Raw genomic sequence first — 26,949 nt, 5'->3', positions numbered from 1 at the left:
GCTATTAAGACACAGAAACAAAACTTAAAGGTAAAAAAAAAAAACAACATCAGAATCTCTCAGCCTGAAGCTTCAATATTTCTGTCTGCTGCACCTGAACAGGCATACACAGTTGCTGAACTGAGTCTGTCTGGGGTTTCAACACTGTAGTGGGAGCAAAGGACAGTAAGAAAAGTCACTTGTGGATCCCAGTTTCTATAACATAAGGTGCAAAAGGTGCTGCATTGACCTTGAGCAAGGTAACTACCTTGGAAAGTACTTAGCTGAAATTCGTTCCTGATGCATTGACTCATGCCCTCCACTTCAGCAAAGCCAGATTACAGCGATTTGCCAACGCTTTTGTGGCTGCAAAATGCAGAAAGGTATTTTAATTGCATTTTCCCCTGTGATCAGTTCTGTTGCCATATTCCGTGGTTGAAATCTTCTTGCAACGCTTTGAATAGAACAAAGACTTGTTCGGCTATTCTGCCCCATCGCCCTTCCTTTCCCCCACCCCAACTGGTCCAGGTTGTTTGGGTGGAAATGCTGCTTTTATCTGAAAGGCTTTTTGCCTAGGAAGTGACTGCAGATGAACAGTGCCGACAGGAACTCTTTGTAATCACTGACTGGTCTTTTCTCACTCAATGTACATTTCCCAAAGGAAGTACGCTGAAAAATTTGTATCAAGTTTTGAAATGGAGTGGTGCAAACTGCCTCAGAGCCATCAGTATGCTGATTTACCCCAGCTGAGTTACCTGAGCTGCACAGAGGAAAAAAAAAAAAAAAAAAAAAAAACGCAACTTCATCCTATATGTGAATCAGCTGTTTACTAATCAGGGGGATCCAGATTCTGGTAGTTTTACTTCAACAAAAGACAGGAAAAAGGTTTTTATCACATTTTGCCTTGTGACAAGCTTTGAAGCCTTCCTGGCGGTTGAAACTTCAACTCAGTCTTATTTGCAGTTGTACAAAACTATTTAAACTCGTCTTGCTCTCCACCCATATATACTCACTGTGAATCATGAGAATGTCTCCAACTCGCCTCACTTACCTTTATGGCTCGTCTGGTGGAGACACACAGGTGATGATCTTCAGCTCCCCGAATGGCCCCCCGGGAGAGGTGGCCTTTCTCTCTGAGGTCCCCTGAGTCGCCTGGTGGAGTGGTTTGCCTCCTTCTGTCAAGCAGCACTCATGTTACCTGCTGGAGGTTGACACCACTCCTGCAAGGTCAGAAAGATTTCTTTCATATTGGATGCCAATTCCCATGGAATGTTTGTGTGGAAGCAGGACTTGGATTTAGTCTGAGGAAGAGGAGTGGGGGTGGAAGGACGGGCTGATTAGGTCCCCTTAGTTAGATTGGATCTAGTTCCTATCTCGTGCTAATCCACCCCAGACTCCTGGCGGCAAGATCCAAAGCAGCATAAAGCAGATAACAGGAGAAGGCTGAGGGGGCTAGTCAGGGGTGTTTGTAAATAAATCTGGAACCTGGGATCTGCAGCCTGCTTGGTTATGGTTTTGTGAAAACACAATTACAGCATAAAATGAAAGCAGGCTGTGCAATGAAAACAAGAGGAATGCCATCACCCAGGTTGGCTTGTACTGCAAACCACCCTGGTCAATCATCCGAGATGAATGGAGGTATCCGCTGAATAACCTCACTTTGCAACTTTTATGTGAAGGCTTGATAAATGAAGTCAGGGAGAGGTACAAGAAAGTGATTAAAACCAGCCTGCGCAAAAGGCAATGATAACCTCCCTGAGCTTGAAACTTTTTTTTCCCCTTCTGCCTGAGTTTGTTGGATAATTAACCCTTTCGTCCTTCGGTCTTTGTACACAAACATTTGTGTATCTGTACAGAGCAGCTGCCTCCTGACAGACAATTTGTCACTGGTAATAAATCGGACCCAGTGACAAGGCGCGCCACTTCCAATGGGGATGCTTACAGCTGGCCACTGGGATCTGGAGTTTTGTAATGGCCTAGCTGGAGCAGAAGACCTTTTCCAAAGTTTAGCTCTCATTTCTTGTCTCTGGGCTCTTTGTGCTGCCCAGTGACAGCACTTAAGCACCTGCTTTTAGGCAGCCTCCTGGAAGAACATGCCCCAGGTCACACTGGCCAGATAGCTTATAGTGATGCTGGTCTGTTGTCATAGTCAGCTTGGATGGCATCTTGTTGTCAATTAAGCAAAAGGCAATTCTTGCAGTATTGTCAGGCAGGGGCCGGAATTTTTCTTTGTTGATCTGGAACCATCATCTGCCATCTCTTGCAATAAAATTGGTTACTGACTTGCAGCGTAACTCAGGCATGCAGAAAAACATAGTTAGAGATAAATAGATTTTCTGTTCCTAGAGTCCATTGTGCTCCTAGGTGCTTGCAAGGGATCAGCAAAGGTGTCTAACAAGCAAACCCCTGTCCAAATGTGGTCGGAGGCTGCTTATAGTTTGGTTGCTTCAGTTTTTTTTCTGCGCAACTGCATTAGGAGACCAAATCAATCACTTACAGAAAACAAACAAACAAAAAAAAGCTGTCTGAGATGGGGTCTCAGGTGAAGATCTAGAAGTGAGCATTAACAAAATACACAGAAGCTTTCTTGCATGTCGGAGAAAGAAATACAATAGAAGGCATTACACTTTTATTTGGGGGAAAAAAAAACTAGACTTAACCCAAAGAATGGCAGCAGCACCACTGCCTGCATTGAACAAAGCTGTTTAAACCCTTACTGAGAAGCAAAATCTCAGCTGAGAAATGTCAACAGAGCTTTTATGACAGCCTGAAAATTAATTGTCCTCTGAAATAGCAGTCCTCAATTTAGGCTTAATCTCTGTTGCATTACTCAGGTAGCTATTGTGAAGTATCACCCCGCTTGCTGCTCTCGCTGACAGTTTCTATATCCCTTCACCACGCCCACTGGAAGGAAAACAATCACATAAATCCCTCTTTCAGGGCATGCTCAAACTCGTTTCTTATTGTGGGGCAAATTTATGGTCGCGTTTACTATGTAATCTTTAAAGGGGACTGGCTGGTGGTTGAAGGTCTAAAATTACAGATGACCTGGGTGTAAGCAAAAGTGGATTTGTTAAAAAAATCTGTGTTTAAGGGAGGAGGGAGGGGAGTGAGAGAGGAAAGCTTGATGTTCCCTGTGTAGTTTATGACCTTTCCTAAAAAAAATACCCCTCAAGAAAGGTAGAAAAGCAATTTTCATTCTGCAGCTCTAAATATCTGTTTATCCCGCTGCCATGATGTGAGCATGCCCAGTTGGGATGATTTAGCACTCTGCTGATGACTACCAACGGAAGGACTTCATGTGAAAAGGTAGTCTGCCACAGCTAATGGGCTCTTGTTTCAAAGGGATGCTGTGTGTACATTACTAGTGTATGGAGAAGGTGCAGAAAGGCCTCAGCAGACATTAGGAATGGAGTGTTGTTGATGATGAAAAGGCACTTTGCTGTTGAGGGAATGGTGGGAGAGAAAAGGCGTATCTGTCTTTTTGATTAGAAATGCATGCTTCCTTTCATCATCTGAGCTGAAAAATTGGCTTCTGCTCTTGGTTTATGAAACCATTTTTCTTTTCCCTTCCTTCCCAGGTTTGCAAACTCTTTAATAAATTAGTTACTGTGAGGTGCATGGGTGCAACAATCACCTTAGAGGCTTTTCCCAAATGCATCTTTAATATTTTATAAGTATTTAAATAGATTTATTCAATGAGAACAGCCTGATTTATTAACACTGGCACTCTGGCATGGAAAGGTGGTTCAATACAAATGATGTTGTGTCAGAAATTTTTAGCAGCTAGATCTCAATTTACCAATGGATTCTCGGAAGTCAGGAAATAATAGGACCCACCCCATGTTAATATTTAATCAGGCTTTGGTGCCAGATAGGAGAAGATGAGACATAACTAGGGGAGCCCTGTATTACATTAAAACATACATCATGTGTGTTCACTTCTTAGATGGGGGTGAGGGGGGAGTGGATCAGTTATTGTGGCAAGTGCGAGGTTCAGATCTTCTGAATAAAGATGCTTTGTCAGGCTCTGAGAGCTGACCAGATGCAGTCAAAATCTCACCGCAGACATGTGCTGGAAACCCTAGTGACCAAGCGTAAAACTCATTTCCCTCTTGATGCTACAGGTCCAAGGAATACCTCTCCTTGTGCCTAATCAGAAAATAACGGATGACAACAGAAACACTGATAGCAGGGCAGCTCTGTAAAACAGTTTGGAATGATGCAACAAGAAGGATGCTGCCAAAGCTGGTACTGTCCTATGTAACTAGTACACCAAGGGGTAGGGGAAGAGTGGGTCCTCTGTAGATTGGCATGCTGTAGGTCACTGCCTTGAATTATGCAAAATTCCTTTTTGCCCTGAAGTGCTGTGTGAGGTTATTTTTATTTAGCCTGGTACATTACTCTCATAAAAATAAATAGGTTTTATTTCTGTACGGAAACACCAAACCGCTTTCTCAATGCGGGTTTTGGGTATAAATTTAAAATGCAAGGAAGCTCAGAAGTGAAGTTTGTCACTGTAGTGTTCTCTCACTTGAATGGAACAGATGAACAGAAGGGCATGATTGCAAAATAGCTCTGCGCATCAGCAGGACTTTCCTAAATCACTGCACCCAGTGTGGAGCAATTCAGATGAGTTAGGAGTCTGCTCAAAAACTGACAACATCTCATTCCTGCTGAGTATCGCTGGCACTGCCTCCTCAATCCATCCCACAAGGCAGGGGGCTACAGAGGTGGATGAAGAGCAAAGAAGAAAGCTTCAGCCAACCACAGCAGGACTGATCCTGGATATAGAGGAGAAAAGAGGACATCTTGGATGCCACAGATCTTTTCCTGGAATATTTCAGGATGACCCAGCAGTGAAGAAACCCTCCGGTGGTCAAGACTGCCTGGCCATAATTGCATGCTCATGTGTAAGGGTTGAGTTTTTCGGAGGGTGTGAACTAGAGTAGTGTGGTTGAAGTGACTGGAATAACGCTGGTGGGCACTGGCTGCAAGTTTGGCCTGTAGTTGCAGTCAATGTGGCAGTGAGGTAGTCTTCTGGTGGGAACTTCATTCATTTCCTTTTCTCACTTAAGAATGTTTATTTCTATCACTTTAAACATATGTGTTTTTAGCTTCCCTGTGTGCTTGCTTTATTTGAAGAAAGAAAGAAGAGTTGAATTGCTAGTGCTTTGCAATGTTATTATTAAGAAAATTGGACTATGCTACGGTAAGATGACTGGGTCAAGAAAAGAGGCTAGTTCACACATCTGGTTCTGCTAAATTTTGGTTGGAGTGGTTTATCGTAAGGTTAGATTACCAGGGCAGAACCCATTCGTTTATGTGTGATAGTTGCCTGCTCCTGTTGGCATAGGGTTCTCAATTCTTTAAACTGAATGCTTTTTCAGCGGGAAGGAAAAAGGACAACAGAAGCAGAATGCTAGGTGTGATTTCTTTATGCTGGTAACGGTGAAGTTGAATTTCTGTGGGGTATATACCTGAGAATATTTTGGTGAGGTGCTGGTAGGTGCAGAACTAGTTCAACTCTATCTGTATCAATCCTTACGGGACTGGTAAACGGGAATACTGGCTGACTTCATGTAAAAGCACCCGTACCAGCAGTGAGAATGATCATAGGTTGGAAAAGGATAAACCTTTTTCTGTTCCAGGGAAGGAGTGTGAAAGGGTTTTATGGTTGCACGTGTTGGGGACAGCAAGTACAGAAGGATCTCCTCAAGTATCAGTGATGCTTGCCACAAAACTAACTTCTGTTTCAGTGAATTCACTGATGTTCTTTTTTAACCACTGCATTTTTTTGCCTCTAATTGTAACATCCTTAGGAACAGCATGTTCCATCTTCACTGTGGCACATTACATATGAGCGAGGTGATCTGTTTGGTAGGCATTTCCATGCAGCTACAAGCAAAGAAGATTATTTTAGTTTTATCTAAGGAGAAGAATACCATCATCTACGCCAAACTTGAATACCTATTAATAGATTTGAATTTTTTTGAAGTTGTGCCTGGATGGGAAAGAAATACAAGAGAAAATATCAGAGAGAATAGGTCAAATTTCACAATTCGTGTATACTGATCATAGCTGTATTGATATTAGGAAAAATATTAGAAAAACACACTACAAAAACATTGTAGGAAGTGAAAGAATCTGATATAGATTTTCAGCTAAGTCTCATAGTTCAAAAGTTCATCTGGACTTCTTGCCGCTAAAGAATTTGACTGGCTAGAAATATGCCTGAAAGCATCAAAATTTCAGCTCCTTCTTTGTTATTAGCAAATGAAACAGAGGAACATATCCTGCAGTCTTCCATTGATCAGGGGCTTTCTTGGAGAAATGGTCTCCCTCTGGTCTCTGGGACAGTTACAAGGTACTATTTGCTGTGAGTGAGGCCAAAGTGGTTATCTCGGAAATCTGAATGTGATTTTAATTAGAGCTTTTATTATTGGAACAGCTGTAACCAAGATTGTAACAGTCAATTATATATGGAGATTTACTGGCAAAGGGTGTTTAATATTAAACAATCATTGCTAACCGTGAACATACCTGATATAATAATGAACTTTATTTGAAAGATCAGCATAAGATAAAGGAGTTAAATTTAGCTGTACAGTCCGTAACAATAACACAAGGGGATATCATGAATTCCTTTTATTTGGAAACAGAAAACGCCAAATGTTGTTAGATTATCTTTTTGAGAGCATAAAGTAAATGTTTGGTAACCAGAGATTTGTATTGCTAGCGAGAATCACTTTCACTAAAGCTGCAGTAACTGAATGTTTAAATGTGCAGGGTTGAACTGTCAAAGCACGTAACAACATCTTTAAATAAAATGGAAGCGGCTACAGCCGCCTTTATCTGTGTCGTCCTCTGACAACTGCTTAAGGTTCAGTTCTGCTCCCATTGAAGTCGCCGGAGAATCTCCCATTAACCTGAAATGATTCACGGCACGGCCTTACCAGGGAGAAAAGGAGCGGTCTCAAAGCGCAGAGGAAGGAGCGCTGCTGTCCCACAGCACATGAGTTATTTATACCAGTACAGAGCGGTGCTGCCAACCCCCAGCATTCATAATTGGGACTCAGAACCCTTGCAAGTGCGGCGTCGAAGACACAAGACTTATTCCCTGCCATGAGATTGGTTTTTCAGTCTTCCAGTTCTAAGTCACTGGACATTGCTAGCAGTTATAATACTTATGTTTTCAGCTTAACTAAAGGATCAGAAGAGCTCTTGCACTATTTTTAGTTTATTTTAATTAAAGCTGACATTGGCTGATAACCAATGGTAGGCTCAAATCAAAAAGGCATTTGGCAAAATCTGCCCTGGTTTTCCTATGAAGCACTGGGAAGGTAAGTGCTGGCAGGGCCATATTTCTGATACAGCAGGGTTTGGATTTTTATTTTTTTTTTAATTAACTTGCTATTTGCGTCAATGGTTATGCAGACTGTTTGGCCTGAAGCTTGAGGCCCCATGCAAACAAGGAGGCAGAGCGTAAAGTGACCATTGGACACAGGGACAAGGCATGTTGCCCTAAGAGTGATGGGCCCCATGCAGTGGGTTTTACCCATGCCCATCCGCCAGACTGCTCCTCCACTCTGGCAGGAGGACAAACCACATCTCCCCAGTCTCCTTTTTTCAGTTCCCAGAAGCTAAACTACAAGCCAGCACTTTGAAATGATATTTGGGCTTGGGTCTTTCTCTTCAGTTCCACTCTCCTTCTGTTGCAACTCGGCAGACCAAGATTCTGCAAACAGACGATGTCTTTATCAGTGCATAAACTGAAATACCCTAACCAGAGCTCTCTCCTGCTTCTCGGTTTCCAAAATGCAGCTCAAGTTCTTAATTGGGTAACCTGAACTTCTCTGTAATCTAGGTATCAGTGTGCATGGATGTAATGGACATGTCAGTGCTGTGTACGCTAACACTTTAAGTCATATAATGGGTCTGTTCACTGGAAGAGTAAACACACCGTGCAATTTAACTGCAAAATGGGAGGGATGCAGAGGAGAAAGTTAGCTGAAAGGTTATCTCTGATGTAAAAGCAGTTATTTTCCTTTTGCAGATTTCGGGGGTGATCTGCAGCAGTGGTATTCTCCTGAATTTTGAGACTTGTCCAATTATGTCATTTGAGAGGTGGGGGGAAAGGATTGCTTCTTGCAAGCACTTTTCAGCTCGTAAGATGCTTTTGTGTAGCCTGTGCAAGCCTACAGCTGAATATTGTAAATACAGTACTTCTATGCAGAGGAAAGGATTAGGAAAAAAAAATGAATGTGTGAAATATAACAAAAGGCAATATTTGGAATTGCACTGTTAGGAGACACTGCTGAAGTCAATGGGAGTTTGATCCATGAAAGCACAGCAGGACCGAGCCATATATAGGAAAGCACAATCTGTCAAAATTAAGTGTGTAGTTTATGGTATGCTTTTTGTTTGAAATAACATATTACCTCCTATTTATAGTAAAGCAGACTAAACAGTTCTATATGTCTGCATTTAAAATTTTCAGACAGAGAGTAAGGATACCTTTTACCTGGAAATTGTAGACTCGGAGCTCAAAATTGTTAGCAGTGATATAAATGAATACCTGTGATTTTACAGGCATATAAATCTAAAGCTTCTGCTTACATAGCCCTGCTCTGGCTGAAGTATTGGCTGGATTTGCAGATCACTGCTGGAGGACTACTAGGAAACAAATGAACTTGCAATGCATAGTATCTTAAAGGAAACTATAAATGGGATAGGTCAAGGACTAGGCATGTAAGTGACAGGAAAAAATCTTCCTTTTAGTTTATACAACTCCTGCTTCCATGTCTGCGCAGATTCCTAATAAGGAATAGTAACTTTTCGAGGCACTAGGCCTGTACATATTTCCTGACCTTATAATTCTCACAGTTCTAGACATTCCAAGGTAGGGGGTCATTCAGACAGAGTTGTAATTTCTTGTGCATATTTATTTCCAAAGTATCTTTTGCATAGTTTCCCAGTGAAATCATGTGCTGGAGCTGGGGAATGCTAAATAGGTTATTTTTCAAGCTTGCATATAAAGGGCCTGTCAAACTGGACTGTTTTGGACTTATCAAGCAAAAGTGCCAGAGCCAAAGCGTGATGGTTGGGGCTTGTCCTTCCCAATGCCGCTGTGAGCTGGGCTCCCAGCTTTCCAACTGGGGGTGGCGTAAGGAGGCTGAGGAGCTTGGGTTTTGTTATCGGTGAGGATTTTAATGATGTTAAAAGGCTTGAATGCCTAGTTGGCTCAATAGGAGTGTGACCTGAGCCTTCCCCCAAAAGTACATCTTGTTAACCCTTCAGGGTTAGATTCAATGCTCCTTTTCCTTCACATTCTGTAAATAAACACTACAAATTTTAGGGGAAAAGGTTGTAGAGGCCCAGCCTCTCTGTAAATAACCTTAACTGGTTGTGAAAGCACATTTTGAATTCATTTTCCTGGCCCTTCAAGACATATACTTTTTTTTTTTTTTTTTTGAACCAATTACATTTATCTGATCAAAGAATTAAAATGCATTGGGGACCAGACAGCACACCATGAATTTTGATTATTCATTTCTCAAAAACACATCAGCCAAGCAGCAGCTAGAAGTTATCTACTGTCTGAAAAAAGTTTACACAAAGTATTTGTCTGGCTATTTTCAAAAACAGAAAAATATGTGCTAAAAATCCTGCAGATAATATATTCATGAAGGGAGAAGCTAAACTTGAGAGGAGTTTGCCCTTAATGCTGCGTGTGCCCTGCTCAAAGCAGCAGTAAGGAAGGTTAGTCAGACCTCTGCTTTTATCAAGATGTGTCTAACTAATCTAAATTGAAATGTGGGCACTTTCTTTCTGAACTCCAAAGGCGTGTAATGCATTTGGGACTGAGGTTTTCAGGCTCTTGTTGAAAAGTAAATGTAGACTTTCTGCTTGCAAAAAAAATCCTGTTAAAATCTAACCTTTCTCTAAGTGTTTGAAAAGAATAGCAAGGGGAAGATCCCAGAGAAATTGGGAGTGTTTTCACAAATTGCTGGTGACAGTAAGTATCATTTTATAGAACACCAGTTAGGCTGCATATGACATATGGAGACAATTTCTGCCTCAGCTATATTTACCTTTCCCTTTGATCTAATGAGTGCAACTCATGTATATTGAGGCAGAGCGTGGTCTACAGTATCCTGTTTGGTTTGCTTATTGGAAGAAGTTTGGAATAGCTAAGTTGACACGTGCCATTGTAAATAGGAGGACAAGATGGTGAAATGAGCCTGATTTAGTCATGTGAAGGGACAGTTATGAGGTGATATGAGTGAAATGCATTAAGTGCTGCCTTTTTCCTTTATCATTAGAGAATCACTGAAATGTAAGACTGGAAGGAAACTCCATAGGTCATATATTCTGTTCTCCTGCTCTAAGGCAGGATCAATTATACAGCCATCCCTGGCAGCCATTTAAGTAAAATATTACTGGAATGAAGAGATATTCTTTATATTTAGAAAGGGAAATACTGCCAGCACAATTAGTTACTTGCCTTCTGGAAAAAAATATAGAAAAAAAAATAAAAAAGAGGTTATTCCAGCTCTCTAAGTTATTCAAATTAGCTTGATGATTTGCTTGGGATCATTGGAGAAGCCTGACTAGAAGATATAAATAGAACATAAGACAGGATATGTGGAAGTGAAAAATAAGGAGATACGATCCTAGAAAGGCAAGGGAACAGGTTGAGCAGGCTTCCAGTTGAGGTGGTGAGCTCTAAAGGCGATTGTATATTTAGGCAACAACTGAATGAATCCCTGGAATTCAAAAACACAAAGGGCTGTGGGTTGTAGCTTGAGTTTTGAATTACCTGGTGACTCTTCCAAAGGTTAGAAGAGAGATTTATTATGGCTTGTCCACCTTAATTAGTATCAGAACTCTGTGTGTGTGTGTGTATGTTTACGTAGCACTGTTTTAACTCCTTCAGAGCAAACATGCACAATAATTTTAAGATTCTTGCAGAAAATAAGCCTAAAACTTTCTTAAAGTACAAGAGAGAAGGAACAGCATTGCACTACAGATTCAATGGGTTTTTGCTTGCCTCTGCTGCAGTCATATCAGTGTAAGGCTCTCTGCTTGGTTGTTGCAAGTTGTTTCTCTATAATCAGACCACTTCATTTGACTTTTGTCAGCGCTGCAGTTTTCCTCTGCTCTACTTGAAAGTGTAAACACTACAATTATTTGTGGAGTGTTATTGGTCATTTATTTTATCAATCTAATATTCTTATATTATGCATCTTAATACCACTATTAACTGTTTGGGGTCATTTCTTATTTGTATACCAGAAAACTGCTTCCAGTGTTATTACTTATTGGTCATAATCAATTAGGGAAGTTTTTAGACTCTGGCAGTCTTATATAAATACACTGGCAAAGTTCACCTCCTATGATTTCTGACAATTAAATTGTTCTGTCACTTTGGGACCTTCATTAATCTCAACTTGTCATCCTTGTTTATGCAGGTTATAATGGCCTATGTGTGTAAGTGAAATGAGATGCTAAAAGCCCTTGGCTGTTTAACTCTTTGATGAAAGCCAAGCAGGAATACATTGTTGAAGGAGAAACTTGGGTTTTTTTCCATCCCCCAAAATAGCACGATGGAAATTATTGGACTGTTTAATGACTAGCTATGAAATAAACAAAGTTTTTCAGAGAGGTGAAGAAAACCTAGCTGATGGTACTGTTATCACAGTCTTTTTTGTGTCTGCATGAGTGCACATAGAAATAAAGATGTGGAAACACAGATTACTTTCTCTTCCAGGAAAGTGGTGTGAAAACATCATATTCAAACAGAGGAATCTAAAGGCTAGAGATTTTCAGATAACGTTGCGGGATTGATGTAATTCAGATGAAGGACATGGCTAACCATCTCTTGAATCTGCACTGCGAGTGTATCAGTAAGGCCTTCTATTTGGGTCATTCTGGCAGATTGGTTGTTTGGGATCTAAGGACTTTGGGTAGTAAAAGTCCACTTACAGAAACAAATTTAATATTTAGGTTCCTGGGGGAGTTTATCATTTTCTTCTTAAATTATCTCCTAGAATTCAAAGACCTGCTTTCTGATGTCTCCAAATGCAGATGTAGTTTATTATCTTCTGCCATTTTCTGCATTTTTTAAGGTCTTACAAGGCTTTTCAGAGTGGTCTCTCTATGGCACTGATCCTTCCTCCTGGAGTGGTCTCTCACTTTACAGCCAGCTGAATTATCATCAGATCCTCACCTGGCAGTATGCACCAAAGATGCAGGTACTTTCTATTTCACGCATTTTACCAAGCTTAGCGTTTCCTCTTGGGCAGGGACCTCCTGAAATTGAACTCCAGCCTTGGAGATCTTTATTCTCATTTGCAGCTGGAAATTAGGGGCCGGCCAGCACACTGTTGTGTGCTGGCAAAGATGTTCCGTGCTGGAGCTGGAGCACAGGTCCCCTGACCCTCACTTTGAGCCTCCATCCACTTGACCAAGTGGCCTCCTGGCTGGCCAAGGTTAAAAAATAGCAACAGTCTTGGAGTTATCCATCTCAAATCTAAAAGGAGTGTAATGATATGCTATTCTCAGCACCCTGAGAAACATATGAGTGACATCCTCTCTCTGAGCACTAATTATCATAATTCTTAGACCAGGGAGAGATCCAGAACACTGCACAAATTATCACCCAATATCTTTAATAAATGTGGATGGTAAGTTACTTGCAAAGGTGCTGGTTAATAATCTGGAACGCATATTCCCAGACCTAATTCATTTCAGTCAGGTGGGATTTATTAGGAGTTGGACTGTCATGCAGTCCTATGAAGCAACTCTTCAGTACAGTAAGTTCACAGAGAAGCAAAGGAGAAAGCTGGTGTGTCTCCTGGTAGTGTAAATGACCAGACAGGCAGAGAATTTCTGACTTTCCTAAATGTTCAGCTACAATGGGCAACCCTTTATGCTGTACAGTAAAAAAAAAAAAAAAAAAACAGGTATCAGTAGGTAAATGGCCAGGTTTCCAGAGCTACTAAAAGGAGAAATGGCAGAGCTGCTCTCCCATTTCTGTTTGGTCTGGAGTTCATATCACAACTGCTTTTCTTTTCTTCTTTTATGAGATTAATTTATAAAGAAAACCAAATCCTGTGTGCCTTGGGGATGGCCATTTTGGATATGGCTGTCTTTATTGCCTAGAGAGGAAACAAAGTGATGGGCTCCCACCAAAGATGCCTCAGTGTGTGTGCCTAAAGTTCAGTAGGATAAATCCAAGTCATGGAGGCAAGCTGCCAGATGTTATTTGTTGAAGCTGCCTCTAGGCTGCTCTGAAGCATACCAACACATGTGTCAGGGCAGAATGAGAGTCAGGGCAACTTTCCAATTTTTCTTGCTCCCAGAGGCTCTTCAGGGGAAGCTGAGATCAGGAACAGAGAAACAGAGACCATGAAAATGAGAAATCGGTATATTTTAGGTTCTAATACTGAGGCAACTATAGAGCACTATATATGGAATTTCACGTTAAATTTGGAACATTAAGCAATATATATGTCTTTCTAGATACTTCAGTGTGTGGGGAGGTGCATAAATCAGAGGCACCTAGTGCTTGCTCCTGAAGTTGTGGGGACAGCATTGCTGCTACTGCTTTGAGAATGCCAGCTGATCATATACTTTGGAAATGAGATAAAGCTTTAACAGGCCTTTTGAAACAGAGTTCTAAAAAAGCCACGCTGGATTTTACTCAAGATCATACTAAGAAAATCTTGAGTTTAGCCAATTCATTTCCACCCACTGCCTTTGTACATACATATAAAATAAACAGGCCAAAACATTTGTGCTCAGCATAGCATTGGTCGCAAAGTGATTCATCCTACCAAAAGCAGAAAAACACTTGCCTAAATAAACGTAACATAGTGGCGAAGCACTGTTCTTGAAGTAACAATCTCACAAAGATGCTATTGCTCATATTCTTCTTACATTATCATCTGTTCACAAACAGGCAGTCTACTCAGGCTGATATCTATGGGGAAAGTCTATTTTTAGCATGTGTTTGTACATTGACCAGTACAGCCAGATTTTGATGTCTAATACTCGTCTATCGAAAGTGAAAAGGCAGAACCAAATGTAGTTTAAGACAGGAACTCTCAACAAAGTTCACTATACTAAGCAAAGGCTGGATATTTAGTTCTTATCTTCCACTTCTTTGCAATAAGATATAGCATTAGTAGATAAAATGGATGTATTTGTTATCCCAGCTGGCAGATAGTTTTCCATTCCCCCCTGCCTCTTGCAGCTTTATCTTAGTGACATTTTCCATCTTAATGTTTGCATCAAACACTTTTGGTGCTATGTAAATTACGTTTAGTAGATAATTATGCACAGCCGCTAGGTTGCATAAATAAATTCTCATCAGTTTTGCATGTGAACCCTGAAATGACTACACCTGTACTCAAGCTCAAGACCTGTAAATTGATTAATTACACCAGCAACACGTAGCTTGGGTGGGATTCTGCACTGAGCTGTTTCACTTTCAGGATCTGGTCCCTAGTGTCTGCAGGATATTGCATTATTTTATAGATGGATATGGAGATGTATCAGAAAACAATTACCACACCTCTGAAAGTGGGTGCAGAGAGTGGATCGCAGTGATGGTGCTCTCAGGAGCTGGAGTGGGGTCAGCTGAAGATGGGCAGCTGAGACTTTCATTCAATTCACAGTTCTTGGTGAGAACCAGAAATTTACTTGATGATTATTTTTAAAACAGTGTTAAATTCAGAGTTCAAGATGTTATTTGGATGGACAATGTCTTTGACCCCCCCCAAAAATGTAAATTTTCATGTTTTGTTTCCTAAAAAGCAGCTTTTCAGTTCTCATTAATAAGAGGAAAACGGCACGTTTGAGTGAAAATTGCATTGTTTCTAATGAATTTCTGGGGTGTTTTGAAGACTAACGTGGAAAAAGGAGGGTAAAATGTAGCTGAAAAATCATTTATTCCTCTATTACAGCCATCTAATATTCTCAGAGTGTATAAATCAGTTCAGTTTAGCAATACCAATTAAATAAATGTGGCCTTAAAATCTCACAGTGTATTTAAATGAAATGAAATATTTAAAAATTTTAAATGAGCAATCTCAGATAATTAATTAGTTATAAGTTTTCCATAATCACTGAAGTAAAGGGACATGCAGAGGCTAGCTAATAGGGACATAAAACTTAGTTCCTCTGGGTGGGGGTACTCATAGAGCTGTGTGTACACAAACACACGCATTTTTGTGTACCCACATGCAAAAAGGCACACACATATATATATGCACACATAAAAACACTGATGAAACTACTAGTGACTACCTCTCCAGGCAAATAAGTCTCATAAATTGACACATTTTGCTTAATCTGTATGTAAAGCATGTTACACATCACTGTTGTAATGCAGACATCTTAACTTTAAATGAGACGAAAACAAACATAAAATTAGCACTTTAGGGAACCCCCTGCCACTCAATTTGTGTTGGGTTTAACACCTTCTTATTTTATATATCCTTCGACATAAACAGTTTTATATCAGCCCTTGATATGGTGCCTTCAAAGAATTAAATGTTGAGCTGTTTAAAAGCACTAATTAGCAGCTTTAATACAAAGGGGAGCATAGTTATTAGTAAAATCTTGTAAACCTAGAATACCCTTTGGGCCCAGTCATTTGTGTGTGAAATAACTCAATAAAAATATTATATTGTTAATCACAAAAACCTTCAAGGGAAATGCGAAATCTGAGAAGAAATATAAACTGTACCTTTACCAAACAAAGGAGGAAAAGTGACCATCCACATGAAAGCAAAGCCATAAAATCCCAAGAAGAATATATTCATTGATAAAACGCAGCTTGTTTCCTAACGGGGTTTTGCAATCCGTAACCTTATGCACGTACAACAACAAACATACATTATTGGTGTTTAGTTTGAACACAGCTAGCAACATATTTATTAAATTAGCACTTCATTCCTTTCAATAACGTGTAACAATGCCAAGGCTTTTTCCAAAGGTAACTTTTGGTAGTGGTATGATAATATTTAAATCTATGCAGTTGTTTTTGTACAATACAAATTCTATTTATGTATGTGTCATTAGAGGTGTTTATAAAGGCTTTGGGATCTATCCCACCTAGATTTTTTTCCTATAAAACTACGTATGTACACATAATTTTGTTTGATGAATTTAGATTTGTACTTGACAGTGCTGAGGTATGTTTCTTTCAGTACGTCACACATGTTTTACATTAATATTTATAATGCAGGTAAATAATTATATTCTTAAATGTTTAAAAATTATACTAATTCCCAACATTATTAAGGAGGTCGTGTTTTTAATTTATACAATGTGGTATATTTGAGTGACACTAGGTAACAGAAGAAATGTGTAAAAGCATGGAGGAAATCTTTTGGCTGACATCTAATGGCTAAAAAATAAAATACTAAGAATCTCAGAATTTGTAGATGCTGGAAAAAAAAAATAGGACACTGCTTTTGTACTTTGTGAGTGATTTCATGAGATAGAACTGAAGACTTGCCTTTCGCCTTAAAACAACCAACTTTCTACTAGTGCTCCAGTGAAAGGTGTTTGAGCAATATTTTGAATTTCAGAGGAAGAGATCTGGTGTTACACTTCTGAAATTATTTATTATCATCATTTATTATTCTAGTTTTGTGTGCCATCCTGCAGAACCATTATTTTCATCTGGTATCATCCTTTTCCTGACCCTTCCTGGGAAAAAGATTGGGGGGTGGAAGTGCTGGGCATGCATATAACCAGTGTCATCAAAATGTTAATTTGCTGGTTTTTGTGGAAGCTGATGTTTTTTTAAATATATGTATAAACAAAAAGTAAATAAGGATAGTTTCTAATATTTGAAGACAATTCTAAGTAGAAATTTCTCCATAATGAGCAATATCTATCTTTGCTAGCTATGGGCTACTATTAGAAACAGATCTATTCAAAGCCTCAGTATATTTGCTATGAATATATTTTTAATGTATTTCTCTAACATGAAAGAGCTGGCCAGAGCTAAAACATTTTTTTGTATGTCATGCTTTGCTTTTTATGGTGTTTTATGTTACAACCTAATTAGTATCTTACAGTGCCCTTACATGTACTTAGGGTGTAGGGTTTCACTAAATACACTGAACGTTTTATTTTGGGGGACCTCCGTGACACACTCTAAGCAGTTTTAAGCAGGCTAAGAATATGTTTCCAGTCAATCAAGCCTCTAGAGATAGGTTATCCACCTCTGGCTAATGCACTGCTATAAAACCTTCACCATTTCTGACTGCACGATATAGTCTGTTATTAAACCCCTAACCGTGCACGGCTGCAGGATTCAGAAGAGGGGAGGGAGACAATTATTTCCAGTATTTCATAAAGCCTACTTTAACAAATTACATGAAGATTAACTAATAGCAGCCTCAGCGCTGGATGGCTAGCCAAATTAGGTATGACTTAGCAGACCAGTGCTTCATCGACCGCTCCTCCTGGCCTGCCTTCGCAGAGGAGGTCTTCGCTGGCAGCTGGTTCAATAGATGGTGAGCCAGGTCTGATGCTTGGTCTGCACCGCAACAATGGAGAAACGAAGCACGCTGTGCTTTGAGCTCATCTGAGAACACATTTGGAAACCCAGAGAGGTCTCCAGCACTGGCGGTTTTCCTGCTGAGGATTAAATATGCCCGCACAAAGCCAGCGTGTCCACAAATCAAAAGCGGCGTGCGTGGAGAAGGGGCAAGCAGTGGCAAGCGCGGTCAGGAGTGCTGTGATGGATTAGGGAGAGGGTCCTGTGAATGCTTCCTTTTCTGACGGGGAGATAATCCGTCAATCCCAAAAGGACAATCCTGTCAGAGTACACCTCGCTGGGGTCCCCGGCATCCTCTTCGGTTTGTTATCTGTCCTGTGGAGGGCACCAGCACTCAGTGCCACGTCGCTACCCCAGGCATTTGGTGGGAAGATGAGGGGGCGTTTGGGCACATCTGGGGAAGGGCCTGTCTTTGATCCTCCCCGCAAAATGGCTGTGTTATCTTTCAGCTCTGGAGAGGTGGGGAGAAGTCAGCCTGGGATGTTTTGAAAAGCCAAAGACCACTCAGTAATAAAATGCAAGATATATTGGTCATGATAAAAACATTTTAAGGTTCAAATGGGGCAAACTTGGTCCAGTACCATTTGAAAAGCTGTTCAGGTAGAGCACTTGCTGGGGCAGGAGGCTTCACTGCTGGTTGCAATAGAGAGAAACCCAGGAAAAATCTAGGCTTAAAGAGGGTTTGTCTTTAACCGTGAAGGGATCATCCTGTTCTCCCCTACAAAGACCTTTCATTTCCATCTGGAATGAGTATACGATAACCTAGTCAGACCAGCCTCTCAGTCACCAATCAAAACACTGACTCTTGACATTTGCCTAATTATCTTTTCTCATCATCAGTCATCTCTTGAAGTCTTTGCTTCATTCAGATGCCAGGTATTTCCGAAATTAATCATGTCATTGAAAGCGGCATCTTTTCATGTAAATGGACTTTATTATCTGGATCGAAAAGCTCCCCCCCTCCTCCTTTGAGCTGCAAAAGCCCATTTGTAGGGAAAGTGTCTGAAATCTGACATGCTGCCTTCTCAAGAAAGATTCGTAGTGGTGACCTCCCAGCAAGAGCTAAGCATCCGTCACCGGGAGTGTGTGTGTGTGCTGCTTGCACCCTTGGGCTGGATGCATGCTAATTTGCCCCATTGTTTCGGGGTGAGTGGCTTTCCAGCACTTCCAAACAAAGCCTTTTTGCATAAGCTTCTGTGTGTACAATTATTTTATGTTCACTTCATTCCATCATCCTATCTCTATTCCTGATATAGGAGGGGATGGAAACGTCTTTGTTTTCTTGTTATACTGGGGATTACAGGCTGGATTTAGCATGTTAGCAGGGACACTCCTCTTTCATTAAATCCCATTTGACAAATGTTTGGGACCATGGGATTGATCAGCCCATTGCACTACTCATCTTAGCTTTAACTTTCAAAGGGGCCCTACCGCCAAATCTTGTTGATTCAACAAGAAACCAATCTACAGTAATTAACTGCATGCAAAGTGTTGCAGGGATGAATGAAGAAGTAGACATGAGTGGTTTACTCTCAGGAATGTTATCTAAACTGTGGTGGAAGAATGCATTCATTTAGCTCATTAGGCTCACTCCTTAATGAATTATACAATGAGCAGGACTGTGAATCTGAGAGTAAATCAGCACTGATAATGCAATTCTGCATTTCAGAGAGGTCACTTCTGAAGTTTGCAGTGGTGCATTTATAAACTCCTTACAAAAACACCCTGTTATTTCAGACCTGCTGAGCTTCCCTCTGGGGCCATTTGAGGACAGCAATATTAATTGCTGGCAAGATCTACGCTCAAATTATAAGTGAAAATTGGGCATAATCTGACTAAAAGGGAGAAGTGGAATGAGTCACTGGCCTTCTGTGCTTGCACTGTGTAGGACTAACAAATTAAGATTATTCTTTTTGGCATTGATGTGAACAGAAGCAACAACTCTTTTAGAAAGTTTTCAGTATCATTTGTATCATCTAAGAGCCATGTTCTCTATTCCCTGGTAACAGCATAAGAGTATGAACAGACCAAAACTGGCTTTTTAATAACAGGCACGCTGTTACACATCAGTGAAGATAGCCAGGTATGTCTAGACATAAAGCACAGATTATAAATTGTTGGATGCTAAAGACCGAGAGAAGTGATGCCATTATCTCGCGTGCCTTTCTGCCTAGTGAAGGACACAGGACTCCTTTAAGGTCTTTCTTTATATGATGCTATATCATTCATCAGACCTTCCAAAACTGGTGTTCAAATACATCATGAGGGAGAAGTCACCACAATATTCAGTAAAGTGTTCCCATTGCTAAGCGTTCTCACAGTTAAAAATTTCCTTTTAATTTCTAGCTTGAATTTGTCTAGTTTCAACCTGCAGACATCAGATCTTGTTTTATGTATGTCTTTGTTAAACTGAAGAGCCCTCCATCAAATTTCTGTTTCCTCTGAAGCTTCTTGTATACTGTGGGCAAGTCACTCCTTAACCTTTTCTCTATTAAGCTAAACAGTCTGAGCTGCTTGAGCCTCTCACAATTGTTTTCTAATCCTCCCAGTGTTTTCTAGTCCTTTAGCCATTCTCATGACTCTTCTCTCTAATTTATCAACAACCTCTTGAAACATAGGCACCAGAACTGGATTCACTATTCCATTAGTGGTCACACCAGTGCCACAGACAAAGATAATATTACCTCGGGCTTCTAGCCTATATCCCCCTGTTTACATATCCTAAGGAGTGAAGTTACCCTTCCAGCTCCGGAGCTAATGTGTAGCCAAGTATCCACCAGAGTGCCATGTTCTTTCTGGAGCCATTTCTTTCCAGGAGAGAGAGTCCTTCCCTTCTGTAAGTATTCCCACCAATCTGTTTACCTAAAGATAATCATTTAACACTTCCTCACGCTGATTGTTTCTTTTGTGCATCAGTGACCCGCCTTCGCTATTTACTGCCTTCCCAATCTGTGTCAGTAGTGACTTCGTGTTTCCTGACAAGCATTGAAAAGATTAAACAGCAGTCATCCGTCCAAGAAATAGTGCTCTGTTACCAAATCCACGATAAGGAGTCCTCACACACAGTGAAAGATTACCAACTGCCCTCCCCCTCCTTCCCTGCAAAGAAACTCACGCCCTATAAACCAGAGAGGAGATGCTGTACCCTTAACTCTGCCCGACAGCTCACATTTGTTATGCCCACTTCACTAGGGGATTTTTCATCCTCTTGTTTTCTACCCTCTCCTGAGAAAGCACGTATACCTGGGTTCAGAAGAGAGAGCAGGAAACCATCACTTCCACCCAGGAAGAGTTGAAGCTGTTGTCTGCCAGATAAAGTGATGTGTGCTGGTGCTGAGGTGTATTTCACCAGCTGAAGGCTATTTATGGAAGAACAACTTTTGTTTCTCCACCTTTAGATTTGTGTGCTTGTATATTGTTGATGCAGCATTGATGGGTTGTGTGGCATTTATATTATTTATCATTTATCATTACTATCATTATTGCTGTGGCACTGCTTTGGTACTAAAGTGAGAGGCAGAATCCATTTCTACAAGTAAGGGTGTAGGCTTCTCCTAAGAAACTGTGAGAGGGTTTTTTTGTTGCTTTTTCCCCCAAAGTAAAAATAATTAAAAGACCTCACCAGTGTTATTTTATCAGTATGAATACATTTAAATGGATTTCCCTGTAGTAGCCATAACATTTATTTTTCTCAATAGTTTTCAGTAGTTCTGGGAACTGTTTTTCACAGAAACGTCTAATTATTATCACTAGCAATTAAATTTATTTATTATGTTTTGCTGTTGCTGAAGGAGCTTCTCATGCCATTGACGTGCTCTCTTGTACACTCTCACCAAAGACAAATTGGGGTATAATTAAATTGCAGAATAAAATTGTCAATGTTGACATTGTTTCTGTTTCATGGGGCAATTTGTAACCATTTATGCTTTTTTCCAGTTTGAAGTTATTTAGTTTATTTTCCATTTTGCAATTTTAGAAACTTTTTTTAATCGTTTTCTTCTTGACCCTTTTTGTTGCAATTCCTTTCCATCCACAAAATCTTTTTTTTTTTTTCCTTTGCTTTTGTACTCTGACAACTTTTCTTTGAGAAAGCTCACAGAGTGTCAGCTATGGGCTTGGTCTTTGGCCTCTTTAGCCAGAATTTATCTTTTCCATGTGCCAACCTGGAAAAACTGGTGCAGTGGGGAAAAAAAAAAAAAAAAAGAAAAATGAACAAGTGGAAAATAACTCTCCACCCCAAAGAAAATGTTAAACTTCATTCCTTTCACTACTTTCAATAGCAAAACGTAGTGAGATTTAAAATAGTAATAATGGGAAGAGGGAATTTCCAAATCTTCAGTTCTGGTGGAATAAATGAGAAGTTTTGAACAACCAAACTGTACAGAAAGGTGGGGTTCTGAGATGGGCAGAAAATGCAAAACCACAATATCCAAAGGAAAAAGAAAAAGCTTTAAATGGCAGAAAGAAAAAAACAATCCTTTTTTTTTTTTTTTTTCTGGCAATTGCTTTTTTGCCCTGCTTTCCTAGAGCATTAGGACACACAAGGGGTTAAAGGTCCAGGAAGAGAGCTAGGGAAGAAAAATCCCTCTGTTAATTGATCTGCCTGTCTGGTGACGAGGGCCAGCTGAAGCTTGTCAGAAACTGTATGAGCTGAATCAAGCTTGGGGCCCTAAGTAAAATGCAGACACCTGGAGTGAGGAGGGGCCGCTCTCTCTATGTGCAACTATTTAGTTGTTCTTTTAATGTAGGCAGGGAAGGGAAAGGGTCAAGCAGTGCTGAGCCTGGGCTTGAGGGATGTCAAATAGTTTTTCCACTGAAAAGAAACAAGGCTAAAGCTTGTTAATGGCATCTAATGCTATTATTGTGCTAGTCTGTGTGTACTTGTGGGCTTGCTGGTATATGTTGGAGGCATGTTTTGGCGATTGAGGAAGTATTGTTAGTGGATGGCCTTACCCATCGGCATGTCGCTGGGCAAGAAGCAGGGGAAACCACAGTGAAATGTGCACAACTCAATTTCGGTTCGCGCTGTTCAGGGTAATGTTCTCAGAGGGGATCCTTTACCTTCTGCCCTCCCCTTGCTGAAGGATGAAGTGATCCAGAGTATGCCCTGAAAAGAATTTTTCTTCCTCCTTGCTCTTCAGCTCTGCCTCCAGACCCCTCCATCGATGCAATCTGGCTAGGATTCTGCATGCCACTTTGTTTGACCCTGATGACATAAGTTGACGCATGTACTTTTGAACCTTCCCAAGAATGAATAATATCCCTGCAATAAAATGAAATCCTAGCATTTTTAACCCGCCAAGCCCCTGTGATTGTTGGGGCCAGGCATGTCAAATGGTGGCTCAGCCGATGGACGCCCGAAATGGAGGTGGATAGATTTCAGCCCAAAACAAACAGTCCATTGAGAACTGGCCCTGGTCTGCTTTTCTCATGATACCTGTGATGAGTATGCCTGAAACACTGAAAGCTTTTTTGTGGATAGATAGAGGGAGAGAGGACTAAACAAGGTGCAAAAGAATAGAGACTTGTGGCTTCAGATTTTCAAGTTAGCCCAGGAAAGCTCAGGGGCTGGGGAAGGCAGGGTTGCTCGCTGGCTCTGAGGCTGGAAGCCTTTAGGGTTACTGTGGTTCTCATGGCTTAGGTATAATTCGAAATAAATCTTTCCCTCCCCTTTGCCCTGAGCTCCCCAAATGCTATGCTTATTCCAAGTTCAAAAGTCCACCAAATTTAGAGAGCTCAGACCCAGAACTTCAGCTGGGGATTTCTCTGCCTTTTGGAGGCTTCCATACACCTGGTTTAGCCCAGGCCCATAAAAGTGAGGACCGAGATGCCAACAAACAACCGTGTCATCATTACTGATGTTAGGTCTTAAGGCTCAGTAACACAGTTTTAGTTGTCCCATTGGTTGCCCGGCTATGCCAGGAGCTGACCACAAGTGTGACGTGAAATACTGCAGTCATCTGTGCTGTAATCGGGATGTAGAAGTTGCTGTTTGGCTGAATTAGCGTGGTATCTTTGCCTCACTGAAACAGAAACCCCCAGCATTTATGAGTGTGTATTATTTGTTGAATGCCATGAGTCTTTTTTACTCTGGCCTACTAGTACTTTGTCACATGTATCGATGGAGCAAAAGGTGTGCCTAACCAAGATAAATTTACATATTTATAGATATATTGCATTTAAAGCAGCAGCAACAAATAAACGTGTACTGGAAGGACATGAGGTATCTGATTAGGTCATTGAATTAATAGTAAAAATTTCAGGTTTTTTATTATTTATTCATTTAAAGCTAAAGAATAAGTCGACCTTGAATCTGTCTTTCACACTTCAATATTGTTTTGTTTCTTCAAGAGAGGCACTGAGAAGAACTGATTTCAGTTATTTTTGACGTTTGAAATGGCTATCCTTTTCCTCTTGGATATGGTACCCAGATGTACAGTTAGAAAGTTAAAGTGGCTCAGCTAAAGATAAGGATGCTGTGAACTTCGCTTTTACAACTCCTGCCTTGGTCCCCCAGCCCAGCTGATTTAGTACGAAGGAGCTGGTCACACTCACCAAAATTCAACCAGGGGAAGAAAAAGGAGGGAGAAAAATAACAGAACAGGCCAGTGACCTGGGCAGGAACTGGAACTGCATCGTTTGAGAAAAGCGGGAGATGTTCAGGGAGATGTGCAGGTAATAAAAGGAAAGCATGGTGAACAGATTGCTAGAGCAGAATATTTTAGCTTAATAAAAAAAAAATAATAATAATCCATGGACAACCCTCCTTCCCCATATGAGTCTGATGAAATTTATAAGAGAGAGCGAGACATAACGAAAGAAATTGTTTATTTGTTTGTTTGCCTTTATAAAACCCATTTGGGAGGAACATCAACGAATATACCATAGATCAGTTATCTGCCTCATACCAGTTACACTGATGCTGGAGACGTCCTTTGTTAGAAATTAATGTATGTAATAAAGTTTTACATTTTTCATATGTTTTGAAGTATGTGGGCCATAATTCTTTTGACTGCATAATTACTTTTTGTACACAAGAAAAATGAGGTGCTTAGTCCTAAGTAAATAACCTCAAAACAAACCAAGAAAAACAGTTGCATCTTTTTTATCTTCCAGGTCTTGCACAATAAATATTTTGTTAGAAACTTTAAAAAGAAAAAAAAAAAGAAAAAAGTTATATATCCTCAATATAATTTTGCTTAAAAAAAAAAAAAAAAAGAGCTCCTCTAGGAGCATATTGAAAAAGATGCTGAAGTTAGCTAGGAAAAGAAATGTATTATTTTGTGACATTTTAAGGTACAGAAGAAAGAAGAGTTTCTGGAAGGGTTTGCCTGGTTAATCATTTTAGCTGAGTTTTCCCTTCCTTCACCTCTGGACCACTGCGTTCATCAGAGAGCTCCAGTAAATTAATTTGAGAAGAGCCCAGATCATTTCGTGCTCTCACTCCTCTGTCACCAGTCCCTCTAAATGAGCATGAAGCCGAGACTGAAGAGCCTGGGCAACACGAGGCCATGTGAGAAGGGCAGTCCGGTTGAACCAGGCGGAGATGGAGAAGTTCTTGCTGCAAATCAAACCGGCTTTATTTTGATTGCTAATGGCAGGCGTTTGAAAATCGTGAGATAACCTCCCAAAAGTCAGGAGGCTAGCTTATATATCATGCCAGTAAGAGAGAAGAGTTTCTCCTGTGTGTTTTGTTTTGTTTTGTTTTGTTTTTCCTTCTTTTGGAACTCTTTGTTTCTGATCTAAGCTTTCTGGATGATGTTAATTTGAGCTTGTAAAGCTTTAGATGTTATTTATTTTCTTCTGCGGGCCAGAAGCATGGGGGTTTCTTTTAAAGAAAAGAAAGTAGGACTTGCAGAGATGGCAACATCAGCTTAGGTTCCCCAATCTGTAGGCAGCTGAAATTAGGGGTGGCAAGTGGTTGCACCAGCCAGAGATGTCCCAACAGCCCTTATTTATGTGCAGTGGCTCTGTCCCTCACGGAGGGAGCCCTGGACAAGGTCGTGGCTGTTTTGCCTCTTCTATCCTCAAGAACTGAACTGATGTCAACCCAAGGTCACATAAATACATAGATAGTGAAAAACGGGAGGAAGGAATGCTTTGGAAAAAAGAAATCAGGATATGCTTTCTTGAACTAAAATGAAATAAACTGCTCTTCAGCAGAAATCAGGGAGTCACACCGGGTTTGGCACTGGCTTAAATAAATCAATTAAAGTACTGATTTAAGTTAAACCAATATGCTAGCAAGGCCTTAGGTTTTCATCTTTCAAAGACTTATGTGCATGCTTGGCTGAACAGTGGGAGTGATTATCTGTGTAATTCATGGTAGGAATATGGACTTATTATTTAAGGATTCAGTTTTATAATACATACTGTATTTGCAGATCGTTGCCTCTGTACAGGGTTTCTACGGAGCTGGAGCCACTTGCTCTGGGTTAAATGTGTTCCCAGCTCCTCTGCCCACCCCATACAGTCGTGCACTCCCTCCTCGTCCCAAGGAACTGTGCCAGTGTGACACACCACTTCTGTGGAGCCAGGCCATTTTTTATAAATATGTAAATAAAATTTACCTCCTCTTGCTGACCCCTTGAAGGGCCATTTTTGGCCTGCAGCAAATATTTATGTGCGAGCTGTAAACCCCTGAAACTGAGGGGTTATAGTGGAAATGCTGACAGAGTATTAAGAGACCTTTAACCCTTGGTTTAGCAGGCCCTGCTATAATTACAGGTCTGTCTGTTATTTTCAATAGCACTCGTCATGACCTTGCCTCTATTTTTTAATTATAGTACAACTTGTGAAGGGAATTATTACTAAGTTGGGGGTTCCCCTCTCTCTAAATTCAATCTTTATTAAACATGTAAACCGCTGAAGAGGCAGGATTGGGATAATAGCCTTGCCTTCTGCTTTTTCCCTCCCTATCCCTCCCTCCTGTCTTGGACTGCAGTTCAAGTTGTGCCTAAGCCCTGAGTAAAATGAATGCCGTGATTTGATCCTCCCAAGTACCCCGCGAGCGCTGGAACTGGCTGTACAATAAGCATCAAAGGTTAATGAAGAAGGGAAAAAATTGACATTTTATTTAGTGGTTGAAATCTGAATGGAAAAGAGGAGATCCAAGAGGAGGTCTCCTTTTCTTGTCTCCTTCCCTCCCTTTTTTTTTGAAAGGTCTGCATCTGTAGGCAGGTCCTATCAGATCCCAGAAATGCCTCTTTGAAAATGTTTGTGAACGCAAACAACTGGGCCGTGGCTTGCAGTTTAAGGAGAGCAGCTGGAATACATTTTTCAAGCAGCGCTGTCATTCCCCGCGCTGGCTTCTTTGTGCTCTTCCCTGCTTTGGGGAGGAGGGAACTCACAGGGCAATGATATCCAGCTCCTTTTGCTGCTGACCC

At 40.6% G+C, this 26,949-nt stretch overlaps 1 long non-coding RNA gene across 13 annotated transcripts in view; it reads left to right on the top strand.

Annotated features, from left to right (window-relative positions):
- The window catches only part of LOC106044706 (uncharacterized), a 445,326-nt gene extending 418,377 nt beyond the window's left edge, over nucleotides 1-26,949 (top strand). For 9 of the 13 annotated variants that reach the window (XR_010830788.1, XR_010830791.1, XR_010830789.1 and 6 more), the window contains one exon: nucleotides 1-26,949. This exon is cut by the window's left edge. This is a non-coding gene — a long non-coding RNA (uncharacterized lncRNA). The other 4 variants (XR_010830786.1, XR_010830784.1, XR_010830785.1 and 1 more) reach the window with 4 other exon arrangements.

The sequence above is a fragment of the Anser cygnoides genome, chromosome 3 (genome assembly GCF_040182565.1).
Source record: "Anser cygnoides isolate HZ-2024a breed goose chromosome 3, Taihu_goose_T2T_genome, whole genome shotgun sequence".
NCBI lineage: Eukaryota > Metazoa > Chordata > Aves > Anseriformes > Anatidae > Anser > Anser cygnoides.
Note: the sequence above shows the minus strand (reverse complement) of the source record. Positions and strands in the feature narration are given on the sequence as shown.